This window comes from Papio anubis, chromosome 6 (assembly GCF_008728515.1).
Source record: "Papio anubis isolate 15944 chromosome 6, Panubis1.0, whole genome shotgun sequence".
Taxonomy (NCBI): domain Eukaryota; kingdom Metazoa; phylum Chordata; class Mammalia; order Primates; family Cercopithecidae; genus Papio; species Papio anubis.
The window spans coordinates 139,607,853-139,632,092 of record NC_044981.1 but is presented as its reverse complement, the minus strand read 5'-3'; the positions used below and the strand labels follow the sequence as shown (position 1 = coordinate 139,632,092).

Here is a 24,240-nt window from a genome sequence, read left to right as displayed (position 1 = left end):
TTCTCTGACTTCCTTGGCATCCTGTCCATTCAATTAATTTATTTCTTGTAATACAGGCAAAGAGGAACATAGAGTATAATTTATCCATATAAGTAGAAGCTGTTTTTCCCTATTAGCAAAATTAAGAAAGATGATCTATAGCAAATAGAGTTATTTCATTACGGTGCAAACATTATCACTATAACTGAATTCATTAAATTAGAAAAATAATATGTGAACCTTTCAAACAGATATGTACACAGGATGCTTGTAATATAAATCCAGTTTATAAGATAATTTTTAAGTATTGGAGAAAGAAATAACACTGCCAGCAAAATTAAGTACTTTACTCTTCTAGTTTCTTTAGTCATAAAATAATATTATCCTTCTCTTTACAAAAATGAGATAAATAACATGAAATTCTATGACTAATCAGGAAAGAAAATCAAATGCATTCAAGAGTACATATTAATAGGTAGTAGTAACCAAACAAAATTAGTTTTTAAATTATTTTTTAGATAACAATGATAAATTTAGCCCCATATTTTCAAAAAATTCAAAAGCTGATAAGGAACATCAGGGGCAAAATAATTTAATTAAGATGTTTAAATTACTTTAGGTAGGAATTAACAATAGCGACAACAAATCTCTTTTCCGAAAAAAAACTGTGGAATACATATTCAAGGTTCATGAACTCAATTTAGTGAAAATGATAGCAAGATGAAAAAATACCTCTAAAACTCAGATTTTACAAACTGCACTTGAGGTGGTGCTCAAGAAGGAAAAATGTAAAAGGAGTCATATAATATCTTCTCATTGATTATTGTGCCAAATTCACATCACTCCTAATGGTAGTTCTGAAAATGGATGAATGATAGGAGTGCTTTGAAATGCAATTGAAGACCCAAGTGGGGCTACAAGTGAATCAAACCTTTGGAATAATGATTTGCAGCAAAGTAAACCAATTATGAGTGTTTAGGACTGGCCCACCTGAAAGTTGATATGTTGTAATCTGCAGTGTTTTAACCACTGGAAGCCTTCCTACTAGCACTAAGCAGAGAACACAAGAATTGCTTTTGCACTTCAGATTCACTTTATTGAGTTGTATATTAGAGTCTATTTCTGTAAACAGTATCACACACACCTGCTTTGTATACTGAAACTCAAGGAGTAATTTTACTGAGATTTGATACAAATTAGTTGAATCCTGGTCACATTATAAAAAGGCAAAGCCTTTAAAACAGAACATGAATTTATATTTATTTATATATATATATATACACACACACACACACACACACACACGCACACACACATTTTCCTTTTTTTGATAAAAAAATTGAGAAAACATAAATATTCAGAAATGCAAGCTCTGAGCTGAAAATGAATTTTATGTTTTTTAAACAACTGACATAATATGGATTCTAAATTTTTATTCACTTCATGATCCTTCCAATCCAATTATGGTACAACTATTAAATAGGTGAAAATGATAAATTAATACTAAGTTATGTTTTTCATTGTCCTTTTTTAAATCTTCACACCCTCAAAATTTCCACTTAAGAATTAATCATGACTCAAAGGTAATGAAAATATGTTCTGAATATACAACCACAAAGCTATAAGCAATTTGAAAGTAATCTGAAGGTCATCCTTCTTAAAGAAAATTATGTGTTGCCCTTGTTATGAAACACATTAAGTTGTACCTTTCAATTTCCATTCAAATTTACTGCAAAAGCCACACAGAGCCAAGAGGAATAAAATTGAGAGGGAATAAATTGCCTTCTCTGACAGCTGGTCAAGATAAATGCAAAGAACAGAGTGTGTAATCTGAGATTATTTAATGTTTGAGAAGCACTTTAAAGATGACAAGAGCTAGTTATTGATATGGCAGGAAAAATGAGAGGTAAATATTACTGAGCAATTTGACATGCGCTATGCTTCTTGAAAGTTGGTATCTCAGAATTGGAGCAGAGCAGCTAGGATATGTGAAGCACTTTCCAGGCCTACTTTTTAATTCTATTCATTTTGATCTCATACAAAATTTTGATTGTCAGGCAGAATCAGCCTCAAAAGAAGTAGGGATCTCACTTAATGGCCATGTGACTCTTTCCTATAGTGTAAAAGGAGGGGTTCCTTATATAATGGATCCAAAGACTGGCTCCAGAGTCAGGTTATACAAAGAAGAATAAGCCATAAGCATCCTGATAGAAGTCACTTAACCGCATGATGCCTTATCGATCAGATGAAGAAACTGCCAAGTGCACTTCCATATTGTTATTCCTTATTTTTCCTATGGGACGCTGACAATGCAATCTCTTTCAGGACGCTCAAGGAAGACACCTACATTCTAGAATGGTATAAATGAAACATTGCATTCTCATTATATAAAAGCATTAATTATGAATTTTGCATTTCACCCTGTAATGTGGTTAGTGTAGTACTCTTACGCTATATCTCTCTTTCAAGATGAGTAGAGCAAATGAGAGAGAGGAAGCATATACTACTGATGACATTATATGTGTTATTCCCAAATTACATTAAGAACATAATTCCCAATCACATGTAAGAGTGACCCTTGCTATATTGTTTGTGTTCCAAAACACATGCATGTAAATAAGAACTTCATAGAAATTCAAGTGGAAAGACACTTGGGCAGATAAAGCTCAAAAGTAATAAATTCATTATTTAACTTAAAATGTTTTTTTACCAATTCTAGTGTTTACAAAATGTAAACTAGTCTCCTGACACTTTTAATGAAAGCCCTAAATTGCCACCTTTTCTCCCAGGTTTTTGGGATATGATCATCATAATGCAATTTGAGAGGATGTTTTTGCCACTTAATATGTCTGCTGAGGTTGATATATATATATATATGGTTTTTCTTTTTTATTTATTTTTATTTTTATTTATTTATTTATTTATTTTTTAACATTATCCAGCACTCCTTCCTACCCATCCACTCCATTCACTGTTCCATTAAGTGGAAGGGGTGAGGAGTCTCTCCCAGGCTACTTTTATAAGTCACTAATTCCATTCATGGACTCCACCCTCCTGACCTAATCACTCCCCAATGGCCCCAACTCCTAATGCCATCACCTTAGGAGTGAGGATTTCAGTGTGTGTTTTGGAGGGACATAAACATTCAGACCATAGCAGTAAAGGTCTACTGCCAGGAAAGGGAGATCTGGGAAACAAGGACTGGTTCCATTTCTAGTCCCACCACTAGAAAAAGAAATTCACTTAATGGAACAGTGGATGGAGTGGGTGGCAATGTAGGGCTTTCGTTAAAAGTATCAGGCGACATGTCACATGGGTTTACATATAACTCACCTGCACATGTACTCCCAAACTTAAAATAATAATAATAATAATAATAATAAAGAAAATGCAAACTTCATAAGGTAGGGGGAAAGTTAATTTACAGGAATTAAAATAAGAAGGAACATCTGTTATATGCCGTTAACACTGTTGAGAAGTAGGTTAGCAAATCACAGCAAGTGTCTTCATTTGCTCAGGCTGCTTTGACAAAATACTATAAACTAGGTAGCTATCAACAACAAATATTTCTTACAGTTCTGGTGGCTTGGAAATGGCAAGTCAAGGGAGATTTCATTTCACGGAGGTTTGTTGTACAGATTATTTCATCACCCAAGTAGTAAGCTTCGTTACCCAACAGTTATTTTTTTCCTGCTCCTTTCCCTCCTGCCACCCTCTACCCTCAAGTAGGACCCATTGTCTGTCATTCCCTTCTTTGCATTCATGAGTTGTCATAGTTTAGTTCCCACTTGTAAGTGAGAACATGCGGTATTTCATTTTCTGTTCCTGCATTAGTTTGCTAAATATAATAGCCTGCAGCTCCATCCGTGTTTCCTCAAAAGACAAGATCTTGTTCTTTTTATGGCTGCATAGTATTCCATGGTGTATATGTACCACATTTTCTTTATTTAATCTGTCATTGGTGAGCATGTAGGCTGATTTCATGTCTTTGCTATTGTGATAATGCTGCAAAACATTTGCATGCATGTGTCTCTATGGTACAATCATTTCTATTTCTCTGGGCATAGACCCAGTAATGGGATTGCTGGGTTGAACGAGTTTAGTTTTTAGTTCTTTGACGAATCACCATACTGCTTTCCACAATGGTTGAACTAATTTACACTCCCACCAACAGTGTATAAGTGTTCCCTTTTCTTTGCGATCTCACATCTGTTATTTTTTGACTTTTTAATCATAGCTGTTCTGACTGGTGTGACATAGTGTCTCATTGTAGTTTTGATTTGCATTTCTCTAAAGATCAGTGATATTGAGCTCTTTTCATGGGTTTGTTGGCTGCATATATATCTTCTTTTGAAAAGTGTTCATATCCTTTGCCCACTTCTTAATGGAGTTGTTTGTTTTCCTCTTACTAATTTAAGTTCTTTATAGATGCTGGATATTAGACCTTTGTCAGATACACAGTTTGCAAAAATTTTCTTCCACTCTGTAGGTTGTCTGTTCACTCTGTTGATAGTTTCCTTTGCTGTGCAGAAACTCTTAAGTTTAATTAGATCTCATCTGTCAATTTTTACCTTTGTGGCTATTGCTTTTTGTATCTTTGTCATGAAATCTTTGCCCATTCCTGTGTTCAGGATGGTATTGCCTAGATTGCCTTCCAGGGATTTTATAGTTTTGGGTTTTACATTTAAGTCTTTAATCCATCTTGAGTTGATTTTTGTGTAAGGTGTATGGAAGTTGTCCAATTTCAATCTTCTGCATATGGCTAGCCAGTTATCCCAGCATCATTTATTGAATGGGGCATCTTTTCCCCGTTGCTTGTTTTTGTCAGTTTTGTCGAAGATCAGAGGGTCGTAGGTGTGGGGCTTTATTTCTGGGCCCTATATTCTGTTCCATTGTTCTATGTGACTGTTTTTGTATGAGTACCATGCTATTTTGCTCACTGTAGCCCTGTAGTATAGTTTGAAGTTGAGTAATGTAATGCCTCCATCTTTTTCCTTTTTGCTTAGGATTGTCTTGGCTATTTGGGCCCTTATTTTGGCTTTATATATATTTTAAAATATTTTTCTAGTTCTGCGAAGAATGTTATTGGTAGTTTGATAGAAATAGCATTGAATCTATAAATTGCCTTGGGCAGTATGGCCATTTTAATGATATTGATTATTTTTAACCATGAGCATGGGATGTTTTTCCATTTGTTTTGTAATTCTCATTGTAGAGATCTTTTACCTCCCTGATTAGATGTATTCCTAGGTGGTTTTTGTGTGTATGTAGCAATTGTGAATGGAATTGACTTCCTGATTTGGCTGTTAGCTTGGCTGTTGTTGGTGTATGGGAATGGTACTGATTTTTGTATATTACTTTGTATCCTGACATTGTGCTGAAGTTGTTTATCAGTTGAAGGAGCTTTCAGGCCAAGACTATTGGGATTTTTAGATATAGAATCACATCATGTGCAAATAGGAATAGTTTGACTTTCTATATTCCTGTTTGGATGCCCTTTATTTCTTTCTCTTGCCTGGACAGGACTTCCAATACTATGTTGAAGAGGAGTGGTGAGAGAGGGCATCCTTTTCTTGTGCTGGTTTTCAAGGGAAATGCTTCCAGCTATTACCCCATAGTATGATGTTGGCTGTGGGTTTATCATAGATGGCTCTTAATATTTTGAGGTATGTTCCTTCAATACCTCGTTTATTGAGAGTTTTTAACATAAAAGAATGTTGAATTTTATCAGAACCCTTTTCTTCATGATTATTGAGATAATCATGTGTTTTTTGTCTTTGGGTCCATTTATTTGATGAATCAAATTGAACCAACCTGGCATCACAGGGATGAAGATTACTTGATAGTGATCGATTAGCTTTTTGATACGTTGTTGGATTTGGTTTGCAAGATTTTGTTGAGGATTTTTGCATCAATGTTTATCAAGAATATCGGCATGAAATTTTCTTTTTTGTTGTTCTGTCTCTGCTAAGTTTTGGTATGAGGATGATGCTGGCCTCATATAATGAGTTGGAGAGGAGTGCCTCTGATGTGGTTAGGCTCTGTGTGCCTACTCAAACTCATCTTAAATTGTAATGCGTATAATCCCCATGTGTCAAGGGAGAGAAGAAGTGGAAGTAATTGAATCATGAGGGCAGTTTCCCCATGCTGTTCTTGTGATGAGTGAGTTCTCACAAGACCTGATGGCTTTATAAGGGGCTCTGCCCCCTCCCTCACTCAGCACTTCTCCTTCCTGCTGCCCTGAAAAGAAGGTGCCTTACTTTCCCTTCACCTTCCACCATGATTGTAAGTTTCCTGAGGCTTCCTCAGCCATGCTGAACTGTGAGTCAGTTGAATCTCTTTCCTTTAAAAATTACACAGTCTCGGGCAGTTCTTTATAGTCATATGAAAAGGAACTAATACACAATTTTAGAAGAAATGGCACTAGCTCTTCATTTTATATCAATTAATAATAGAATTCACCTGTGAATCTATCTGGTCCTGCATTTTGTTTTGTTTTTCTTTTTTTGGTCAGTAGGGTACTTGTTACTGACCATTTCAGTCCATTTCCGAGCTGGTTATTGGTCTTTGACTTTACATTTTCAATTTAGCAGGTCCTCACCATTCAGAATACTAGTTTTTCTACAAATAGCAAATTGAATTTAAAGGTGAAAAGCAATGCTTAGAGCATAACTATGTAAAATCAGTAACATTTAAAAGCTAGTAAAATTTTAAAGCTAAAATTTAAAATTTAGAACCTCCCCAAAATACTTTAAGCCTTGAGAAAGATGGGACTGTGATCTGAGTTACCTAGAGTTACACTTTCTTTTCTCAGATTATAGATTAACTTACCTACATATTTTTCTTGTTCTCTGCAATGGCTAGAGAGAATTAAATGACATCAGGGGAAAACCTCTTGCCTCCTAATGACATTGTTATAGATTAACTTCCTCTTTGTAGTCCTGGTTTGCTTAGAACAGATGACAGAAAACCATGATTGTTATACCCTTTATAAAAAAATATTAAATGCACCCTCACAAAAAGAAGCCCTGCCTATCACCAATCAAATAGCTGCAACTATGCAACAACCTTGTATAAATAATGTTGGAAAACTGCTTAGAGCTCCTCTCTATGTAAATAAAGCCTCAGCATCTCTACTTTGGAACACTGACTCCATTCCTTTGTAGTTGGTGTTTCCAAGTGGTCCATTCTCACACTTTGCACTTGAAGAAACTCTCTTTAAATTATGAGATGCTGATACTTTTGATTATTTTAGGTTGAAAACTAGAATTCATTTCTTAACTAATTTTTTATTATTTTTAGAGACAGGGTCTCGCTCTATTGCCTAGGCTGGTCTCAAACCCAAGCCTCAAATGATCCTTTCCCAACAGCCTCCCAGGCATCTGAGACTACAAGCAAGAGCCACCACACTTGGTTAGAATTCATTTTTTGAAACCAGAGATATTGAATTCCTAAGACATTACAGGTGAAACCCATTGCATTTTACTAATTTAAAGTGGCCAAAGGTTCCTGATGAATCTGTATTTATTTATTTTTTAAATCTTATTAAATTCCCACTGTATAAATCTAAACTCCTCTTCCAAGATTTACCTCAGATGTCAACTCCTTGACAATATTTCCTTAATCTTTTGGCCTGAACTCTACTGTTCTTACTTGTAATACTATAGCATTTTTTGATGAATACAGTGATGTGAACAAAATTATTCTGTTTTATAGCTCTTTGTTCTTCAACAAGGCACTAGGTAGGGATCAAGTCATCTATCCTTTCATAGCACTTTCATAGCACATTTTGCACAATAAGGTCCCGATACTTATTAAATATGAGAAATATTAGAGGTGTAGCTACAGGAAATCAGCTTTAAAAACTGTCATGTTAAATAACCTCAATATTTCTGCATATAGAAGGTTATGCGGTACATAGTGAACTCTAATCAGAGAAATAAATGAAGTAGCAAAGATAACATTTTCATGATATGAGAAAACATTGAGATGAGAGGTATGCTAATGGTAGAAGTAAAAACATATCTGTTCAAGAGAATCTCATAAGAACTGCAAAGTTTTGCTGGTCCAAAGAAGGCTACAACCATAGAGGAAAGACTAGTGGGTTAGAGAAAAATGACTGAAAGAAAGCATATATTAACTAAATAATGTCAATCATTAAGCAGAGAAAACTTTTTGTAGGGAGACAATTTCAGATGTTATTAAAGCTTTTAAATTTCCAAGTGGCAACATCTAGGAGAGGTTTCCAAAACCAGATTGAAGAGATTAAATGTGTAGATGGCCAATCAAAAAGAATCAAACTCTGTAACATAAATGAATGGATTTATTCTGAGCCAAATATAAATGACCAAAGCCCAAGGCACATCTCAAGAGGTCCCAAGAACATATGCCAAAGGTGAATGGGTTACAGCTTGATTTTACACATTTTAGGGGGACAAAAGTTACAGGCAAAGCCAATAATCAATACATGTACCATATATATTGGTTCAGTTCAGAAGAGTGAGACAACTCGAAATAGGGGGTAGGTCATAGGCAGATTCAAAGATTTTCTGATTGACAACTGGTTGAAAAAGTTAAGTAAGAGTAAGGTTATTATCTAAGAACCCAGAATCAATAGATAACCCATGTCTGGGTTAAGATAAGGAGTTGTGGAGATCAAGGTTCTTGTTATGTAGATGAAGGCTTCAGAGAGAATAGATGGCAAATGTCTCTTACCAAACCCAAAAAGGTGCTAGACTCTCAGTTACTCTCTCCTGCATCAGGATAAGATCTGGAAAGGGAGGGAAATTCTCTACAGAATGTAGATTTTCTACAAGAGACAGCTTAATAAGGCCATTTCAAAATATGTCAAAAGTATTTTAGGGTAAAATATTTTTATTTCTTTTAGGGTCTGCTATCTGTCATGTGACGCTATACTAGTGAAGTTGGGATCTGGTATCTTATTGCTACAAAGAGTCTGTTTTGTAACTCTTAAAATCTCTGTTTTAATGTTAATGCTGGCCAGTTGCACCTGAATTCCAAAGGGAAGAGGATATAAGGAGACATGTCTGACACCTCCTTCCCATCATGACCTGAACTAGTTTTTCAGGTTTACTTTGGAATTCCCTTGGCAGAGAGGAAGGAGCCATTCAGTAAGTTGGGGGGTTTAGATTTTTATTTTTACTTTACAAAAGGAATAAAAATCTGATTATCAATTTACAAATGTGTGATGATTCATGGTCTTAGCCTGCTTGGGCTGCCATAACAAAATACTATCCCTAGAGTGCTTAAATAGGAGACATTTACTTCTCAGCGTCTGAAGGTTGCTCTGAGGTCAGGGTGCCAGCAAGGTTGGGTACTGGTGAGGCCTCTCTTCCTGGCTGGTAGATGGCTACATTCTGTCTGTGTTCTCATATGGCAGAGAGCAAAATCGCTGGTGTTTCTCCTTATAGGAGCACCAAGTTTATTATGAGGGCCCTGCCCTTATGACTTTGTCTAATTACCTCTCAAAAGTCCCTATTTATAAATACCATTACATTAAGAGTAAGGATTTCAACATATAAGTTTTATGGGGCAGGGCTGGATGCAAACCAGTCCATAGCATGTCTCTTTTTCTTGAAATGTTTAAAGAAATGCTCTAAAAGACTATTAGTATATGTTAAACTTGATAAGCATAGCCATTTTAATAGAATAAATATCTTTCATGTTAAAATAACAGAAATCGTGGCCAGGATTCCTTATTACCACTACATGCCCAAGTAGCCTAAATCAAAATGTCAGAGGGCACTATATATAGTGGGCCAGGTTAGGGATAAAAATTAATATGACTCATGAACAGACCTTTTATGAAAATTAATTTGACAGGTTGAATCAGGTTCATTCTAGAAAAATTATTCATCTTCCTCTCATGAACCCAGGAAGTCTCATGCAGTAAGATAATCCATTCCAGGATTTGTCCAATTTTGTGAGTTAGAAGTTTTGGAAAAGAATCTGCAGAAAATCTCCCAAATTATGTGGATTCAATCTCACGGAAATAGTAGCAAGGCTCTGATTCTTAGCAAATATCATTTGAATAAGATAAACATAAGATACATGAACTATATTCGGTTCATTTGGGAAATTAATTTTCTAGTATTTTATGTTTGTGTTGACATATTTTCTTCCTGGGCCAAATTTGCACAAATAAAACTTTACCTAGCCCCAGCAGTCCTCCTACTAAATTGTTCCATTGTCATTGAATTGCAAACCCACTGAAACACAAAAGCCTTGAGTAATGATGTGCCATTTCAATTTGGAAAAAAATACTAAGCTGAATGCTTCAGAATCATGAGCTTTCCATGATTTGTTGACTCTAATGTGTGTTTTTTACTTTCTCTTTCCTAAAGATATTTTCATGGAAATCAGCTCTTCCTTAAGAATTAATCATTTCCTGCTGCTTTACCCCATATGGAGTCATAATCATACTATTGTGTCACAATAGATTCTATTTTATTACCTGCAAGAGAGTATGACAGCCCCCCTCCTTCAAAGGCACACAAGGTAACCATAAGTTCATGTAGATGTATTCACTAATAATGATAAGTACTTCATATAAAGCTTCTGCTTAAAACTATAGTCAGAAAATGGTAGATTTATCATATTGCCAATAGCTACTTTCAGGAAATTTATGGAAATGCAAGAACTAAGACCTAAGTTTCTTTTCTAAATTTTACTTTTCTCAGTATTCAGGCAAATGTGATGAAGCAACCTATTTTTCAAAATATATTTAAATATAAACAAAAGTAGTCATATTTTCTACTTATAAGGAAATTTCCATCCATTTATTGGAAAAGTAGTGAAAATTTAATAATTACAATTTTTAATACGCATGTGTATATGAATAGAGATATGTTACAGCAGGAGTCACGAACTCCCAGGCCCTAGACCCATTAGGAACCAGGTCACACAGCAGGAGGCGAGTGGTGGGTGGGCAGGCAATGCTTTATCTGTATTTACAGTCACTCCTCATGGCTTGCATTACTGCCTGAGCTCCACCTCCTGTCAGATCAGCAGCGGCATTATATTCGCATGGGATCACGAACCCTGTAGTGAACTGTGCATCGGAGGGATCTAGGTTGTGTGCTCCTTACGAGAATCTAATGCCTGATGATCTGTCACCGTCTCCAGTCACCCCCAGGTGGGACTGTCCAGTTGCAGGAAACACACTTCAGGGCTTCTACCAGTTCTACATTATGGTGAGTTGTATAATTACTTCATTATATATTACAGTGTAATAATAATAGAAATAGGGCCAGACGCTGTGACTCATGCCTGTAATCCCAGCACTTTGGGAGGCTGAGGCGGGTGGATCATGAGGTCAGCAGCTTGAGACCAGCCTGACCAACATGGTGAAACCCCGTCTCTACTAAAAATACAAAAATTAGCCAGGTGTGTGGCTCATGCCTGTAGTCCCAACTACTTGGGACGCTGAGGCAGGAGAATTGCTTGAACTCAGGAAGCAGAGGTGGCAGTGAGCCGAGATTGTGCCATTGTACTCCAGCGTGGGTGACAGAGTGATACTCTATCTCAAAATAATAATAATAATAGTAATAATAATAGAAATAAAGTGCACAATAAATATAATGTGCTTGACTTATCCTGAAACCATGCCCCCTGCCCTGGCCTGTGGAAAAATTGTCTTCCACAAAACCGGTGTCTGGTGCCAAAAAAGAATGGAAACCACTGTATTAAAGTGTATAATCAGTAAACAGGGAAATGACTGATTTTATTGAGTAGCCCAAGAGCTTTGATATAAAAAAAGTATAATAAAGTATGTCTACTTTCATGCATCTTTAATTATCAGTAATATAAATTTATCAGTAATATAAATTGACACTTTCTTCAGTGACTCCAGAATTAATGCTATTACCACAATTGTGTAGAAAACAAATCCACAGAGTATTTTTCTCTCTCATATAATAAAATATTTAAGAATTTTGTGAGAACAAAAATATATTTAAATGTGGACACCATTGTATTAACATATTATTATATTTGTTTTACTTGAACCCCAATTTTTTTTTCTTTGAGATGGAATTTCACTCTTGTTGCCCAGGCTGGGGTAAAGTGGCACTATCTTGGCTCACTGCAACCTCCACCTCCTGGGTTCAAACAATTCTCCTGCCTCAGCCTCCTGAGTAGCTGGGATTACAGGCATGCACCACCACGCCCAGCTAATTTTTATATTTTTAGTAGAGACAGGGTTTCACCATGTTGGCTAGACTAGTGTCGAACTCCTGACCTCAGATGATCCACCTGTTTCAGCCTCCCAAAGTGCTGAGAATACAGGTATGAGCAACCATGCCCAGCCCAAATCTTTATTAAGTTATTTAAAAGGTTTAGAACAGATCATGATAGTTTTGCCCAAACCTCTATCTTTCTGGATTGAGTATACATGTCTCATGAAGGAAATACACATATTTTATGATGAAAATGCAGCCTGAAAATTTAGGGAGATAAGATTTCTTATGTGTTTTGTTTTTATCATTTAATCTATGAAGAAAATAACCAGCAGCTTCCTGTGCCTTTCAAAGGACTTTTAAATGAGCCTGAAGCTCCTTTATGTGCTTCTGAAAAGAACATTAAGGTATTCATGCCCATATTTCAAAAGAGCAAGCAATTAGGTAAACACAAATAATACTTTATACAACACCTTTCTTCTAAGGAACTCACACAGTTTTAGAAACAGGCTGATAAAGCTGCACACATCTAGAGAGTGGGGACAAGTATTCTTTTCCTCTTTGATATGAAAGGAAACTGAAAAAGAAGAGTTAAAAAGAACCAGTTTTCTGAAGTCTACTCATTATCAGAGTTTTCAAAGTACTGTGTGTTGCTTAGTCTTCAACATTCTCATCCTGCTCGTCCAAATAGACCTAAGATGGGGGTCTTAAATTTTTTGTGAGGAAGAAATGCCACTCATTGGCAACTAATAAAAGGCTTTTTCTCTGGGCAATTGCAGTGCTGATAGAAACTGATTTTAAAAGCAAAGATATAAATAAAATAATGAATGGACTTTTTCTATCTAGCCCCTTCACACTGCTTAACATTTCAGTTTTTACTAAGCAGGAGGGCAGTCATTTTATTAAGTATTCCAAAGATAAAATTACATCCTCAGCATCTAAAGGAGGTTAAAAAATAAATGAAAAATGAGACCCTTGTCCTCTAAGAACCAAGTTGGTATTTACTGTCGGGGGACTCAACCTTGTATTACTGCTAGAGACGGGGAGGAAGTCACTTTCCTTGGGGTCAGTCCAGGGTGGACTCTAGGCATTGGGACTGTCAGTATTACACGGAAGAGTGAATTCCCTATCGAATCATTTCAAATAGCTTATCTGAATAGGATTTTACTGGGAAAAAAAAAATGACAAGCCCACATTTCTGACATTTAAATCACTCAAAGCAGTAGTTTCTGTGGAGTGAGCTTCATAAGCTTTATTTTACTAAGCTTATTCAAGCACTACAACTGCATCAGTATCAGCAAGCCATAGCTGATTCAGTAAAATAGGCTTTATAAAATTGTGGTTGCTTTAGAGCTTGTGTTTTTGGAAACTACTAAGCAGCCTCCCTTGAATAGTATGGATCTAGGGTTACACTCTGCAAGATGTCTGCCATTCAATGTCTGCTTCTACCTTAGAAAAAAGTAAGAGAAATGAAAAACAGTTTAGGAATCATTTTTTTTTTTCTTGCATAAAAATCACTTTCCTTCTTAATCTGATAACAACAGGGATACACATTATATATTCAAATTTGAATATTAAACTCACTGGTTCAGTATTACAGGAAGTTCTTCAAAAATAGTATCAATTATTTTACCCATGTTACTTCCAATTAAACATGTCTTCTTTCAAAAACTCTACAGATCATCAAAAGAGCCAGATCATTAAAGAGTTTTGCTAAGGCCGTTTTCATAAGAAAACCATCATGGAAAATATGCTAGCCCCAAAATTGATCACAATTGCATTGCTATAGGCTTATATAACATCTCTGTACCAGTGAAACTGAAAATCGTCACTCAAGCCAGATTTCTGGAGGTATATATGACTTCTGAGAAATATTCCATCGTTTCAGAAGCCACAATGTCTCAGTGAGAGCACTTCAGTAATAAAATGAGGCCATCATATGAGTAGGGCTTACCAAAACTTAACCGTGGATGAAGCCTGACTTGTCATCTGGCAAAAAAAAAAAAAAAAAAAAAGTGCTATATTAGTTTGCTAAGGCTGACATAACAACATATCACAAACTGAGTGACTTACACACAACACAAATGTGTTGCCGCACAGTTCTGGAGGAAGCGGAAGTCTGAAATCAAAGCATTGATAGGGTTTCTTCTGAGGTCTGTGAGGCAAGAATCCATTTAAGCTTCTCTCTTTGTCTTGTAGATGGCTGGCTTCATGTTAACATGGCATTCTTCCTCTATGTGTTTCTGTCTCCAAATTTCCCCTTTCCGTAAGGATACCAGTTATAATGGATTGGATCACACCTTAATGACCTAATTTTAACTTAATTACCTCTGTAAAGACACTATGACCAAGTAAGATCATCCTCTGAGTTTCTGGGAATTAGAACTTCAACATAAGGATGAGGGAAGATACAACTCAACCTATGACAAATGCTATATGGTCTCCTCACCATACAATAAAATTATCTTTTAAAAGTTTAAGTTAAATGTATACCTAAGGCATTACTATTAATGAATTGTGTAAAATAAAATTTGATTAAATTGTAGAGGAAATTGATTCCTTCTCAAATTCCAGATGTAGCTAAAAACAGAAATCATCCAAGGGATGGCTTCTGGTCATAATTAGGTTGGCTGGATTAAAAATATTTGTATGTAGAAAAGTGTATATTTTAAAATATGTACGCATGTGTGCACATACGTGCAAACACCATAGGTCAGTGAGGCACATGCCATCAACATATTTTAATGAAATGATAGAATGTCAGAATTCAAAGTAACTGCAATTCGACCAGATATTAAATGCAGCTATTTGTGCAAAATTACTCATTTTTTCAATAAATTGAAATATTAGATTCTTTAAATAAGATTTTAACATTCAAATAATCCTATTATTTATACCTTATGAATCTATAAACTGTAAAAGACCACATATTTTATTCTTTCATCAAAAATCAATATTTATGGATGCCTAATCCAGCCTAATCCAGACCAAGGCACTAACTCTCTTCAATTCTGTGAAGGATAGAGCTTTCAGAGAAAGTTTTAGTATAGGTTGTAGCTTTTACATAATTTAATTACATCGTGTCATTGTAAAAATTGATTGTTAAATTAAAATATTTACAAAAAAAAATGTTTCTCCAAAGGAAACCCACTTTCTTCACTTATCCCAGAAGAAGAAAATGTTTATCTAGTGATTTAAAAATGTCTACAGCATGAATGTTACCAAACAGAATGAAATCCTGGTTATAATATTTGTTAAATGATTCTATGATAATTTATTCAACAAAATCCACTACTCTCAGAACCTAAAATATAGGGATCATTTTAGGGTTAATAAACAACTGAAAAGTTATAATGTGAAATGTCAAAAATTGCATTTTAATATATTTTTAGTATTATTTAGTTAGCATGACTTTAGTTTTTAAAAATCAAGCTTATTAAATTTATCAATTAATCCTGAGAAATTCTAAGTTGTGAAATGAACAAATCCCATTCTCTAGCAAGAAGGCCTGATCCTTGAAACAAAAAGCAAACAAACTAGTGGAAAAAAAAAATTCTAGAACATGACTCCACCCAGAATATGCCTCTGTGGTATGCAAATAGCATTAAGTCATGCCATCTTGAGATTCACAGTTCTTTATACAGAAAATAATGACCATTTTTGAGTCTTTGGAATTCATAATAATGGTAAAATGGGTGTTACAGCTAAATAGTAACATTTCCTGGTGCCCTTCAAATTATTTCTCATGAAATTTAAACTGAGAATAATCTATAACATCTAAATCTTAATTATGTAAAGCAGAACATTTTAATGAAATCACTTATTAATTTATTCCATTGGTCATTTGTACTTTTCATAGTTCTTTTGAATAAAAGTCTTTTATAAAGCTCATTATTCTAGTAGTGTTCCCTATGAAACAGGATTTTATTATTTTTTATATGACACTTTCTGTAGTCACATTCTTCTCAGACTCTATGACCTAAAGCAAGCTATTGGTGAATGGGACAAAACCAATTTGCCCTGCAGTGGATCCTGATGAAAGACTGACTGGTTACTAAGTGAACTTACCCTAAAGAGATTTGGAAATTGAAGTGAGAAATTAAAAGAATACAAGTAAAGGCATACAACCTTTCATTGCCCTTCACTTTATCACATGTTGCAGATCCTGCACTTTTACAGATTGAAGGCTGTAGCAACCCTGTGTCCAGCAAGTCCATTGGCATCATTTTTTCCGTAGCCTGTGCTTGCTTCATGCCTCTGTGTCACATTTTGGTAATTCTCACAATATTTCAAACTATTCCATTATTATTACATGTGTTACAGTGATCTGTGATCAGTGATTTCTGATGTTACTGTTGTATTTGTTTGCACCCATTAATTGTTTACAGGTTCCATGAATCCCACCCATTCAAGAAGGTGAACTTAATTGATAAATGTTGTGTGTGTTCTGACTGTTCCATTGACTGGCCTCCTCTACTCTCTCTCCCTCTCCTTGGACTTCCCTATTCCCTGAGACACAATCAAAACTAGGCCAATTAATAACCCTACAATGGCCTCTTAATGTTCAACTGAGAGGAAGAGTTACACATCTCTTCTTTTAAATCAAAAGCTACAATGATTAAGCTTCGCAAGGAAGCCATGTTCAAAGCTGAGATAGGCCAAAAGCTAGACCTTTTGCACCAAACAGCTGAGTTGTGAATGCAAAGGAAAAGTTATTGAAAGAAATTAAAAAGTGCTACTCTGGTGAGGACATAAATGATAAAAAAGCAAAACAGCCTTAATGCTGATCTGAAGAAAATTTGAGTGGTCTGAATAGATCAAACCAACCAACACGCTCCCTTCAGCCAAAGCATAATCCAGACCAAGGCAATAACTCTCTTCAATTCTATGAAGGCTTAGAGAGGTAAAGAAGCTGCAGAAGAAAAATTGGAAGCTAGCAGAGGTTGGTTCATGAGATTTAGTGAAATAAGCCATCTCCATAAGATAGAAGTGCAAGGTTGCCAGGCGCGGTGGTTCACGTCTGTAATCCCAGCACTTTGGGAGGCCAAGGTGGGCGGATCATGAGATCAGGAGATCGAGACCATCCTGGCTAACACGGTGAAACCCCGTCTCTACTAAAAATACAAAAAATTAGCCGGGCATTGTAGCGGGCACCTGTAGTCCCAGTTACTCCGGAGGCTGAGGCAGGAGAATGGCGTGAACCAGGGAGGCGGAGTTTGCAGTGAGCCGAGATCATGCCAGTGCACTCCAGCCAGGGTGACAGAACAAGATTCCATCTCAAAAAATAAAATAAAATAAAATAAAATAAAATAAAATAAAATAAAATAGAAGTGTGAGATGAAGCAGCAAATGCTAATGTAGAAGCTATACACTGCAAGGTGTCCAGAAGATGTAGCTAAGATGATTGATGAAAAAATGGCTACACTAAACAACAAACTTTCAGAGTAGATGAAACAGCCTTATATTGAAAGAAGATGCCATTTAGGACTTTCATAGCTAGAGAATTCAAAGCTTGGCTTCAAAGCTTCAAAGGACAGGCTAGCTGTCATTAGGAGCTAATGTAGCTGGTGACTTACAGTTGAAACCAATGTTCATTTACCATTCTGACAAACCCAAGGCTCTGAAGAATTATACTAAATCTACCTTGTCTATGCTCTATCAGTGGAACAACAAACCTGCATGACAACACATCTGTTTACAGCATTGTTTACTGAATAGTTCAAGCCCACTGTTGAGACCTATTACTCAGAAAAAAAAAAAAAAAAATATATATATATATATATATATATATATCTTTCAAAATATTTCTGCTTATTGACAATGTACTTCATCACTCAAGAGCTCTGTTAGAGATGTTTAAGGAGATTAATGTGGTTTTTGATGCCCCTTAACACAAAAATCCTTTCTGTAGCCCATGGATCAAAGAGTAATTTTTATTTCTAGAGTCATTTTTTAAGAAATATGTTTTTGCAAAGCTATAGCTAGTGATTCTTTTCTTAGATATAAATGAAGTAAATTTACAGTCTTCTGGAGGATTCACCATTCTGCATGCCATCAAAAATATTTGGGATTCAAAGGAGGACATCAAAATATCAATATTATCAGGATTTCCTTAACAGCTGATTCTAACCCTCATGATTACTTTGAGGGGTTCAAGACTTCATTGGAGGAAATAACTGCAGATGGAATAGAAATAGGAAGAGATCTAGAATGAGAAGTGGAGCCTGAAGATGGAATTGAACTGCTGCAAGCTCATGATTAAACTTGAAAAGGTGAGCAGATGCTTCTTATGGATGAGCAAAGAAAGTGGTTTCTTGAAATGGAAACTACTCCTGGTAAAGATGCTGTGAACATTGTTGAAATGACAACAAAGGATTTAGAATATTTATAAATTAATAGATTAAAAAACTGGCCTAGTTGTAGAAGATTATCTCCAATACTGAAAGAAGTTCTCTTGTGAGTAAAATGCTATCATTGTTGCATGGTACAGAGAAATCTTTTGTGAAAGACAGAGTCCATTGATGCAGCACACTTCATTGTTGTCTTTTGTTAAGAAATTGCCACAGCCACCCCAGCCTTTAGCGACCACTGCCATGATCGGTCAGCAGACATCAACATCAAGGAAAGATTCTTTACCAGAAAAAGATTAGGACTTGCTGAAAGCTTTGATGTTTGTTAGCATTTTTTAGAAATGAAGTATTTTTAAATTAAAGAATGTATATATTTTTAGACATAATGTTATTGTATATATAATGGACTACTCCATAGTGTAGATATAACTTTTATATGCATTGGGGTACCCAAAAAGTATTGTGATTTGTTTTAATGAGATAATGACTTTATTGCAGTGATCTAGAACTAAATCTGTAGTATCTTCAAGGTATTCCTGTATTATTTTTTCCTTTGAAGATGACTTTAGTTCTTCTGAAAGTAAAGAATAATTAGAAAAGGTCTTATCAGATTATTTTAATAAGACATTAAGAATATACTATGGCTCCATAGCAAAAAGTTGTAGATGGAACAGTAAACTGGGTGCTGGAAGAAGAGTTTGCTGAGGGACCCTAGAGGTATCACTTCATTTGTCTAAAAACTAGTCATTTTCCTCAAATATAAATTAGTGACTGACCTTTCCTTCTATGGTGACCAAGATCAATGGAAAGTGAAAGTATGTAATATTCAAGGTAAACAGCAGTACTCAGTAAATGCCCTTTAGGGAATGTACCCTATAGCAAAATCCTAAGTGCAATAGACATGCTATCGTGAGGTTGAAGCAAAAATAATAGATCATATTGTATGTATATTTTCCACTTCTACATTTAAGGCCCTGTGTATAGCTTCAAAATTACAAAAAAAAAAAACATAGATGAATATCAAAGATTGCACACACGACGTTTAAGAAACCCTAGCTCCTGGCCGGGCGCGGTGGCTCAAGCCTGTAATCCCAGCACTTTGGGAGGCCGAGACGGGCGGATCACGAGGTCAGGAGATCGAGACCATCCTGGCTAACACAATGAAACCCCGTCTCTACTAAAAAATACAAAAAACTAGCCGGGCGAGGTGGCGGGCGCCTGTAGTCCCAGCTACTCGGGAGGCTGAGGCAGGAGAATGGCGGGAACCCGGGAGGCGGAGCTTGCAGTGAGCTGAGATCCGGCCACTGCACTCCAGCCTGGGTGACAGAGCGAGACTCGGCCTCAAAAAAAAAAAAAAAAAAAAAAGAAACCCTAGCTCCCATCACTCATCCCTTCTAGTTATATACTCCAGCAAACCCAAAACCTGTGTGAGTCTTGGGACTCAAAGTGACCTCTTGGTCCTTCATGAATTTGAGTATTCTGCATCTGAAATCTGAAATAAGTTCATCTGATTGTCTACCTTGCTACCTACTCCCTTTCTAGGACTCAAGTTTATTGGAACACAGCTACACACATTCGTTTTCGTATTGCATTTTGTCTATTGTCTATGCGTTCCTCCCACAGTGGCAGAGTTGAGCAGGAGTGATATAGACCATACAGTCCACGAAACCTAAAACATTTACTAACAGGCCCTTTACAAAAAGAGTTTGCCAATTTCTGCTCTTTTAGTCTAGAAAAGTAACTGACGTAGTAAAAACTTTAAAAAATATTACATGTTTTAAAAATTTGGTACTAATAATTTAAGCTGGCATTTCATAAATATGAATCAGGCATAGGGGAGGCATGTGGCACAGGAAATAAAAGTGCTAGGATGGGACAGTGCTGGATTTGAATCCTGACTTTGTATTAGCAACTGCACCTCTGTGTTCTCTATAAAAACAGATCATTAAAACTACCTCATAGGATGATCATAAAAAATAGTTGCAGTATTTAGCAAGACGTCAAGCACAATAGCTGTTAACTCCTCTTCCTTCTATTGACAAACTCCCTGACTATTACTTGATAACAATGATAAATATTCTTGCATATAAATATGACTATTTACAATGTCTCTCAGAGGGGAAATTACGCCAGCTCTATCCATTTAGTCTTTGCTCTGTACATGAAATTCTAAAATACTGAGATTAAACTGCTTTTTCATGGATATGATAATTGGGGTTATATAACTGAGAATATAAGCCCTGGAGGCTTAGAGTTTCATTTATTTGAAGAGACTTTACATTGCAAAGCACACAACTGATGCTAAACTCATTCATAACTACCATTGCAATAAAGCCACGAGATGTAAACAGTTCAGAAATTTATTTCTACAACCAATGTTCAGAATGCATAATAGGTAAAATTATGCATTTTCATTCATGTAAAAATCATACTGTTTTTAATGCGTTCACTACCAATTGCAAAAAAGCACACTATTGCCATTTTTTTTCTTGGTTAATCCCTTCCACAATTTGATGCTATTTTTTTTCTAAACAAGCATTATGTCCTGAAAGATTTTTGTAAGATGGTTATATGGAGCACAAATGTATTTCCCCATTTTAATTAAAGAATGTATGAGGGTTGGTTATGGTCTCAGTATCAAAACCTTTTTAATATTATGCAACCTATCAAAACCTTTTTAGTATTATGCAGCTGAATTGTTATACAAATAAAACTCTAGACATCCTCGCACTTTTAAATATGTTTACATTTTATCTATTGTGGAGCAGGTGCTAGTCAGCTCAAGCTTCAGTTCTTTCAGGAAGCCATGGATATATGCCTCTGAGATGAGATAAATGTCCTTCCCAGATATTTCCAGAATACCCTTTTTGTACATATTGGCATATCACATTGCAATTGCCTGTTTACGTTTCCAGATCTCCCATTAGAACATAAGCTCTTAGAAACTTCTCATACTCATTTGTATACCTCTGGTGCTCAGCACAATGACTGGCACTAGGCAAATAAAAGTGCTAGGATATAATTTGAGGGAGCAGAAATAGTGATAGTTGTTCTCAGTTTTTCTGGGTCCTAAAGTTTTGTCCTGGTAGAGACACACAGGGATAGGAAATGCATTCAGTTTTGTGTCCAAAAATATTAACAGCTCTGGTTATACAGCAGTTGGAGAAAGGGGGATGAGGCAGTAGAACATTCACCATTCAAAATCACAAATAATTATAAGTATTGTTGAGAGATATTCATAAGTACAGGGATAATTCTATTGTCCAATTTTTGTTTCCCACATTTAAACCCTAGAGTAAAGAATTCTGTCTTTGTTTAGCACAGTTGCATCTATTGAATAGTATTACATGTACTTATGGCTGTTAGTAAATTGTTTTAAAAACAAAAAAAAAATTTATATTGTACTTATCAGTTAGATACTGAACATAACTGAAGAATTCCAAATATGAAAATTGGAAAAACATACATGCTGTATCTACCTAATTCCTTATTTTTTCCCCACTCTCTCACCAGCAAAATTAGACAATTTATCTATGTTAGTATACAAAGCTGGCCAAGAAAGGCTATTTAAAGCCGACCATAATCAATTTTGTGATGATGACTATTAAATATGTGCACATCCACTTTTAATGAAGATATCAGTATTAAAGTTTTATATTTTTCTGGATGCACAGCAGAGATAGAATTTAAGTAGGTAACAAAATGTCCTGCATTGACAAGTTTGACTTTTGAGGACCAAAATGTATCAACTTTCTATGAACAGCATAATGCTTTACCTTGCAACAGGTTAAAGAAAGTCAAAGTGATAGTTGTCATCAGTACCTTTTGTTCACCCCTGCGGTATGCCCACCCATAGGATTTAAGAAGGATAAAGTTGCAGCTCTTTCTGTACATTGAATAGCAGGTTTCATTATAACAGGGACTATATTTTTTAACACTAAATCGAGTATGATGGAGAATCAATGGTGGTCTTTGCCATGGCTCCAGTTACTCCACGTGCCCCATTGGTGCTAATTGGTAAAAGGAGTTCCCTCCTCTAAGCAGTCAGGGCTGCTACACCGGAGCTCAGGGTTTGTTGCATAGAGAACATGTCAGATTTGCACTCATTCTCCCTTCTTTGTCCAGGCATCTTTCTGCAACCGGTGGCAGTCCCAGTTTTGATCTATATGAACTGGGGAACTATAAACTGGCAGGTAACAAAAGACCACTTCCAAAGTTTTTACTTCTTTGTTAGGTTAATAATATTATATTAATACATTTGTGCAACACTTCAGTTTGTTACACAATTCACATACATCATGTCAACTGATCTTCTTGAGGTTGGTTAGCAGCTAATCTCACTCTTACTTTAGAAAAGAGGAAACTGAGGCTCAGAAACATTATGTGATAAGTACTGGAAAACGGTGGTATCAAGACTAGAGAACTAGACTTTGTCAATTCTATTAGCTGGAACTAATTCTATTAGCTGGAACTAATCAAGAATAATTGTAAATACCTAATGAACGGTAACTATATGTCAGGCCCTCTTCTAAACACTGGCAATATAGTCCCTGCTCTCATGATGTGTACATTCTAGCGAGGAGAAGTTGCATTTGAATCTGTTTTTTTTTTTAAATAAGTTTGAATAAAAATATATAACCTACCTAAATGCCCATCAACCAACAAATGATAAAATGTGTTATATATATCGCATGGAATACCACTCAGTCATAAAACAGAATCAAGTAATGGCCTTTGCAGCAACTTGAATGGAGCTGGGGGGCATTATTCTAAGTGAAGTAACACAGGAATGGAAAACCAAATATCATATGTTCTCACTTATAAGTGAGAGCTAAGCTATGAAAATGCAAAGGCATTAGAATGATATAATGGAATTTGGGGACACAGAGGGAAGGGTTGGTGGGGGAATGAGGGATAAAAGATTACATATTAGGTACAGTGTACACTGCTCAGGTGATGAGTTCACCAAAATCTCAAAAACAACCACTAAAGAACTTACCTGTGCACCCAAAAACCACCTGTACCCCAACAATTATTGAAATAAAATTAAAATTAAAATTAAAAAATACAATGAGTTTGAAGAGCAAAGAGGGGTTCCCCAACTCAGCTGACTCCAGGAGTTACCCTATCTCAGTGTATTTCCTTCCATGTGAAGGGTACCACTGACAACATAGAGAAACTGGACTCCATGAAAATCATACTCCTTAGGATAAACTTCCCTCTCTCTGCACTTAGGGTGGAAAGAGCACCTTTTGAAAGGAAGCTTTGGTTATTTCCATATGTCAGTGCACTAACACCCATAGCCCAGGACAAAATCTCAAACCAGCATAAAAAAAAACCAACTTAATTACTGTGCTATTCACACATATCAAAGACTTCATGCTATTACTTCAGCCAAAGGACAGTGATTTAAAAAAAAAAAAATCAGTATGTGATTTACATTTATAAGATTATGCAGCAGCACTAAACTGAATTTTAATGTTGGATGTATTATTTAATCTAGCATTAGTTCTCACTTAAATTTCAGATATTTAGAACTCAGACCTTTGTTATTCCAAAAACTAATGTATCACACATGGATAGATCAAAGAACTACTGAAATCCAATCACAACCATAATAGTATTTATTTTTACTTTTTTCTCTGTGCTAGTTTCCTAAAGTAATTAGCACCAAAAAAATAAAAAAATTAAAAAAAATTAGAAAGGCGTTAAAG

At 35.6% G+C, this 24,240-nt stretch overlaps 1 protein-coding gene and 1 long non-coding RNA gene across 4 annotated transcripts in view; one reads left to right on the top strand and one right to left on the bottom strand.

Annotated features, from left to right (window-relative positions):
- Positions 1 to 24,240, bottom strand: part of LOC110743170 (triadin-like) — a 137,336-nt gene that overhangs the window by 72,609 nt on the left and 40,487 nt on the right. The gene's annotated exons all lie outside the window — the stretch shown is intronic.
- The window catches only part of LOC110743177, a 33,739-nt gene continuing 20,621 nt past the window's right edge, over positions 11,123 to 24,240 (top strand). Inside the window, exons 1-2 of one of the 2 annotated variants that reach the window (XR_004184421.1) lie at positions 11,123 to 11,192; positions 22,652 to 22,719. This is a non-coding gene — a long non-coding RNA (uncharacterized LOC110743177). The remainder of the gene's footprint in view (positions 11,193 to 22,651; positions 22,720 to 24,240) is intronic. The other variant, XR_004184422.1, reaches the window with a different exon arrangement.